This window comes from Schistocerca piceifrons, chromosome 3 (assembly GCF_021461385.2).
Source record: "Schistocerca piceifrons isolate TAMUIC-IGC-003096 chromosome 3, iqSchPice1.1, whole genome shotgun sequence".
Classification (NCBI taxonomy): domain Eukaryota; kingdom Metazoa; phylum Arthropoda; class Insecta; order Orthoptera; family Acrididae; genus Schistocerca; species Schistocerca piceifrons.
Window position 1 is genome coordinate 716,626,476 of NC_060140.1, and position 7,750 is coordinate 716,634,225.

Here is a 7,750-nt window from a genome sequence, read left to right on the forward strand (position 1 = left end):
ACTGATGCAGAGGTTTTGGAGCAGGTATTTATCTTTGTGCCCACAAAGCATGCTTGTGTAGTGCTACATATATTCGACAGCAGAAGTTAGTTGTGGCGGCACCTACCAACAGTTTTCAGAACTTCCGCTTGCTTTGCACTAGATTCTAAGCCGCAGGCGGTTTTTTGGATTATAAAAACCGGAAAAAAAGTGCGGCTTAGATTCAAGTAAATACGGTAGATTCCTTAATGATAAAAGCTAGGTGTTAAAGTGACATTGGCTAATATGGTTTGGAAAATATGCAGAGGGTACCAAAAGATAAAACTTTGTATGTCAGCCAATACACAATGCGAGGCAGGATGGCAACAAAATAGCACTTAGATAAAAGTGGAGAAACCAATATTTGGTACATCATGTAATTCTTGACTTACAGTTCAAGGTAAACACAAAATAATATGCGAAGATAATGTTGAAAAATGAAACTGAATGTGTCTGAGCAAGAAGGGTCTGCACAGAGTATGAGGCCACATATGTTAAGCATTTTGAGGCTGTGGGTCCCCACAAAAACAAAATTCTGAGTATGAAACTTCATTCTAAAATTCTGAGTAGTTGGCATCCAGCCCTCCACAAGCCCAGGAAAACTTAAATTTAATTAAGCACGACTCTCATATATGCATGATCAGTATGTGTCCTCCCTATAAAAAGCCTGTCATTTGAAACAAGAGACCAGTGATGCATGCCCTGACTATGAAACACTTTGACAATCACAAATAGCACTCGGTAAACAGACCCCATCACTTCTTGCTACATGCTTGGCATGACTGACTTACATGGAGGATTTTTGTTTTGTTGAGAATTTCATAACCTGTGTGATGTGTGCAGTGGTTCCAATAGAAACGTCTGTAATTGTTTGCAATACTGAAACTAGAGCTTCCGTCGGAGTAGAAATTGTTGGACTAGTTTCATTTTCAAAATATGTGATGTGGTCCTATTTTGAGCCCTGCTCCATAATAAGCTTTACAAAACAAAATTTGTAAGCTGTTCAGTGTTATTAGAATTACAAATGCAAGCAAAAGAATTGTGTGTGTGTGTGTGTGTGTGTGTGTGTGTGTGTGTGTGTGTGTGTGTGTGTGTGTGTGTGTGTGAGTGAGACACCCACACTACTGCAATGTTGTTGGTTTGATTCAGTAGTGGTTTGCCAGTCGGTGATTAGAGCAGGTCAAAATGGCAGACAGAACTGTGGATCATGCCAGTTGTGAAGTGCATGGTGTGGTTAGATTTTTGCTGACAAGTGGAACTTCGTCTGCTGAAATCCCTCCTGAGTTATGCCTGGTGTATGAACCTGAACCAATGAGTGACAAACAAGTTCGAGAATTTCAAAATGGCCATGTAAAAGTTGATGAACAGTGGAGTGTGAGGCCCAGTATTCAGACCAATGACATTGTCGATCAACTGAAACAAAAACTTTGAAGTGGTCTCACTAATGAATTCTAAAATGTTGCTCAAATCTCAATTTCCAGGGTTGTCCCTGAACAACTTGGATGTCAAATTGTGTGCGAGGTGGGTTCCAAAAATGCTCACTGATCAGTGCACAGGGCAAAGGATGTGTAGTGCATAACAGTCATTGGAGGACTATAGAAAAGGTGGAGATGATTTGTTTTCCCACGGTGTTACAGGTGACGAGATGTGAATATTGTACAACACAGAATTGAAACTGAACGCTAACCAAACTGAGATGTGTAATCCAAAATAAACACTGTGGGAAATTGTAATCTTCCATATAATCCTCCTCCATAACAAGGCATGCCCTCACACCAGTGCTGAAGCGAAGGAGAAGATTTAAGATTTTTTTTGGGAACATTTTGAGCATGCTTTGTACAGTCCCAACCTTGCACCAAGGACTGTTCCGCTTCTTGCATTTGGAAAAGTGGCTGGGTTTCAAAATAACAATGAACTCAAGACTGGCGTTAACAACTGGTTAACTTCCCAGGGCAGCCTTCTATGCAGTGAGGTTATAGAAGGTGGTGCAGTGTTACAGAAAGAGTTGGATGTGAATGGCAATTATGTGGAAAAGTAAAGTAGGTATGTAGTAAGATATTGCTGTGACTGAAAACCTTTACTCATGCGCTTATTGTTTTTAATGACCAAACTGACCATAGTTTTGGAATACACCTCGTAAAAGGTTGGGAAATTTGTAATTTAGAAAATTTGATTGCATAGAGTCTTGTATTGTGCATCTGTTCATTGAGTTAGAGACTCTACTTCTGTGCATAAAGAAGCCCATTCAGATGAACAGTTCCATACCAAGAGAGGCCATAGCATGCAGCTCACAAAAGGTGACATTATTTCTACCCCGAGATTAAATAAACACTCATGCCGAATTACATGTATCGATTTAATTGTAATATTGAAACTTATTTTGAAGATACATTCCTCCACCTGTAGCATAGGACTTGCATGCAAGCTACATGTTTGGTATCCAGTATTCGTTTTGAAGTATACAAGAAATATTTTCTGATTGCAGATTTAATAGTCAAATATAAGCTGTTTTTCCATGAATAATTTACAAATCTATACTTAATATATCTGCTTATATATATGACATGCTAAGTGTGTTACAACATCCACTCTTTCATCAAATGACTACATAATGGTAGTGCTGTAGGTAACGGGAGGGAGTTCTCTACTTTGCAGGCCACCTTATGGCGTGTACTTTAGTTCAACATCTTTTGTCCCCTCCCCGTTCAGTTGCGGAGGTGTGTGGAAGGAGCGACTATCAGTAAAGTTCTGTATGTGGTCATAATTTCTCTCACTTTATCACTGCTGTCATTTCATTAGGTGTATGTTGCAGGTACTACCGTATTTACTCGAATCTAAGCCGCACTCGAATCTAAGCCGCACCTGAGAAATGAGACTCGAAAAAAAAAAAAAAAAAAAAAAAAAAAAAAAAAAAAAAATCCCGAATCTAAGCCGCACCTGAAATTTGCGACTCGAAATTCAAGGGGAGAGAAAAGTTTTAGGCCGCACCTCCAAATCGAAACAAAGTTGGTCCATTGTAATATGAGACACAATTTACGTCGAATGAATGACGATATAGCGACAGTAGTTTGGTTCGAGTCGTAAGTTTAGCAGTTAAGCTTTACCAGGTAGCCATTGCTATGCGTCAGGCACTCCGTCCGTATTTATACGAGTACCCTTCCTTTTCACGTGCTCTGTCTGGTTTGAATACATTGCTTATTTTGCTTTGACCTGATAAGTGCTGTTTTCTTTGTTATAGGTGTTCACGTCATCCTAAGCTGAAAATGAATTACTGTACTGTGTCATGCATTGTTTGTCGCATTCTGATAGTGCGTGTTTACGGCCTGTCGCCGCTCGCAGCACGGCTTGCTTTTGTGCGCGCTACCGCCGCTTACAATTAAAAAGAGGGGGGAATCGTCTCATTAGCGAAACAATGGCAAGAGACTGCTATTTGTTGTTACTTACACTTTCTTTGATAATGATCAACAAGAACCAAATAATAGACTGCGTATGATAGAACATGTTCTGAAAGAGAGTTCGGCGAAAATTTTTCTCCGTTTGAAAATCTTTGCGGTCGCTTCTTTAGTACATCAAATTCTGCACAGAAATTAGAGTCATCTTAGATTTCAAAATCTAGTCAGTTGCCGTGCTTCATTTCTGACTGTATCACATTAGGCATAAGAATAATACGAATATAAACATGACACAATACGTATATTCTTCCGCGTTTGCTGTTGTCTCACTCTAGTTTCGTAGTTTATTAGGCAGACAGGATTTAAATGAGATAGCAGCAAACGCGAAAGAATACATGGCAAAATGTTTATATTTGATTATTCTTATGTTGAAGAGAATACTGCATGTGATTCACATTTCATCAGGTTCCTATTAGCAACCATCTCTTCTCACTGGTAGGAAAAAATTCAGAACGTAGAGTTGGCCATATTGACAAACATCCTAAACAGTCTTGTCAGTCGGATTTTCGTAGTACATTGAAATTCTGCTACATTCGAAGACGAACAATACGGAATTTGTATTTACTTCGTTGGATAATGTATGAAAATGCAGTGGTCGAAACTCGGGGCGGAGAAAAGACAAAGCTCGTCTTCCACCTTTCTTTCTTTTTTTTTTAATTTATTTACTGACGCAGAGGTTTTGGCGAAAGTATTTATCCTTGTGCCTACAAAGCATACCTGTGTAGCGCTACATATATTCGACAGCAGAAGTTATAGTTGTAGCGGCACCTACCAACATTTTTCAGAACTTCTGCTTGCTTTGCACTCGATTCTAAGCCGCAGGCGGCTTTTTGGATTACAAAAATCGGAAAAAAGTGCGGCTTAGATTCGAGTAAATACAGTAACACAAGGTCTCTTCAGAAAATTCCAGAACTTTGTCCACAAAATTTTTCTGCTTTGGAAATAAAAACGTGTCTACAGGGGTCAGGTCTGGAGAGGACAGAGGATGAGGCAGCACAGATAATTGATATTTTGTGCAATAGTCACACACCACCGAGGATGAATGTGCATATGTGTTATCATGATGCAAGAGCCATGAATTGTCTCACCGAACCTTTATTGTCCCATTGTGAAGGTTGAACCTTGGTCTCAACATCGTAACCGCAGACCCACATCTCATCGCCAGTTGTTTTCTTAAGGAATATATCATTCTCGTTTGCGCGATCCAAAAGCTCTTCACAGATTGTGAGGTGAGGGTCTTTCTGGTCTTGACTCGTGCTGTGGGATGAACTTGACACAACACGGTGCATCCCAAGATGCTATGTCAGGATTTCATGACATGATCCAATCAAAATGTTGTATTCTTCTGCAATCTCTCGGACAGTCAGTCTTCAATTGGCATGCACAGTTTTGTTGACGTTGCTGACATGAGAGTAGTTGTAGACATTGAAGGGATCCTGAATAAGGGTCTGGCCATTTTTAAATCGTATGAACCATTTGTAACTTCGAGTATGGCAGGCCTCCTGCACCATTTTGGTGTGTGTGTGTGTGTGTGAGAGAGAGAGAGAGAGAGGTAGGTAGGTAGGTTTTCTTGAGTTTCATACAAAATTTAAGGCAGATGATGCACTCCTCTAACACTGTCATCTTGAAATTCACAAACTGCGTCTCACAGTGTTCTTCTCAGTATGGCACTCATCAATAACTGACATATGACAATGAAACTTCTAGTAGTTACACATTAAATACAGGCATGTCAACTGCATTTCGCTCCAACACACCATTATGCAAAATTACAAACGTTACGGAATTTTTTGAATGGACCTTGTATGTTGCTTGACTCTGAAATATACCCTGGACTTGCATTCAGGAGGACAGCAATTCACATCCATGCCCGGCCATCCTAATTTAGGTTTTCCTTGATTTCCCTAAATCACTAAAAACAGATGCCGGGATGGTTCCTTTGAAAGGGCATCGCTGATTTCCTTCCTCATCTTTCCCTAATCCCGAGCTTGTACTCCATATCTAATGACACAAGTGTTGATTGGACGTTAATCACTAATCTCCCTACTTGAAATGTACTCACTCAGAATTTCAACTGTAAACCTTTTAGTAATGCACAGTGCTTATCTCATAGTGCCTGCCTGCCAAATGACAATAGAGGGATTCTTTATACTCAATGGATGAAAAAAAAAAATCAATAATGGTAGATATTACGTGGACAGGACCTGGAATAGTTTGGGTACTTCTGTTACAATTGAGCTAAATAACAGATACAAGGGGAGGAGCCTCATTCAGCTGTGAAAGAGAGTAGTGCAAGACCATTAATAAGAATTTAAGACACATGTTGGAAACAGTTTGGGCAAAAAAGAGTTGTCTACTGCTAGTAGTCATGGGAGGGTTGTAGACCAACAGCTACAGAAAAACTGGGGCCAGGGCACCATATAAAAAGTATTGTAAAATCAGGTAAGAACATATGAAGAGACATACTAGGGATCTGAATGAAGATGATAGGGGAAGCAGACAATAACTTCTTCAAGAAAAGAGAACACTATCAGGAGTGTCATGGAGAAGGTTGGTGCAACAACGTTATACACAAGTGTGGGCTTTGTTGAGGTTCTGCAGTGGAATGTTAAAATCTGTATGAATAAAGTCATCATTAAAGTTAACCAGGAATTCCACTGGGATGCTGTTAACTTCAGGTGCTGCTGTTGGTAGATAAGACTACACAAGATGTTGCCTATTCCTTAACAAGAGCGGGAACAATAGTTTAGCTGAACTGGTAGCAAATATGTGGGGCAGGGGCGAGGGGCAGCAGGAGTGCCACCAATGGTAGAATTCCTATGATTTGAGCTGTGAGAGGTAACACTACTTTAAATCCGCCATTCAGATAGCCTGCTTCAAAAGAGGTACACCTCAACGAACTTGCACACCTTAAAGAAACTAGTTTGAATAATCATACTGTTGTGTGTCAGAATGTTACAAGACTAAAAAACAAAGTTAATGAATTTTTGTGTTAACACAGTCTAGACTGTCAAAAGGAGGTTGATGCATTGTATGTCCAAACACCACGTAAATGCCAAACTACAAATTAGCAGCCCATTTCTGTAGAGAAAATATGGAGAAAGGAGTTAAGTATGTAAAAAAAATAGAGATCCTATTGGAATCTGGTTTTTGCTTTGATCAACAACTAGAAGCCTGTGCCTGCGAATTGTTGCTACCAAAAACATCATAATTATTACAGTATAAAGACCCTCATAGGGAACCATTCAAATACTTTTAGGAAAATTGGCATTATTATGCCACATAGCAGATGATAGTTGGTAAACATTTTGATAGGAATTTTCCGAAAGATTCAGAAGAAAGAAATGATTTAGAAATGTTATTTGACACTTACAATACTAGTTGTTGCGCTAATTTTCCCTACCACAGTTACAGAGGAAATCAGTCTACCAATAGACAACATTTTTGATGGTGAATACTTAAATCAGTGATATATCAAACAATGGAAAATCCAGGATGGAATGTAACAATATGAGAGAAGGAAAGTTGATACTCACCATATAGCGGAGATGCTGAGCCGTGATAGGCAGTGTAGTTTCAGCTCTCTGAGACTGCAGAGGTGTGTGTTTGACCATGATGCACAAGTAGCCATAAAAAATAACTATTCTGATTAGAGTGAGGTAGTATTATGGAAAATGGACAATGGGAAGTTTCAAGGCAGCCTTGCAGGAAGCTGATTGGTGAGTGTCTTATTTTGTGACAGGTGTTAGTTCCAAGTTAAGCATATTTATAGATGAGCTTCTATAAATCTTTAGTAATTTCTTTTTGAACAAAATGAAGTGTGACATTAATAAGACATAAAAAAAATCCCCTAATTATAAAAGGAATCAAAATAACATATGCAAGCAAATGGAAATCGTTAGGATAAACAGATAAGTAGGACTGATAACATATTACAGAGAATACTGTGTTACTTCAAGGAATGTGAAATTAACTATTCAAGCAATAACATTAAATTTATATGTATAATGTTTAATCCTGCCAGTGCATTCTTTTGTAGTGACTCAGTGAAAATAATAAAATTATGATCAGTTGACTATTTTTGACAAATTTATTTCTGTGATTTAGGACCAGAAAACCAAGGGCCACTGAGAAAGTAAAAAACATCCTACCATACCAAGATATTCTTTACTAATAAGGTAAATTCTGAATATACACATTTTGGCACATAATTTGTCTACGTTTCCACTTAGTTGTCTTCATAATCCATGAGCCACCTAACTGTATGTGTTAGTAGAGGA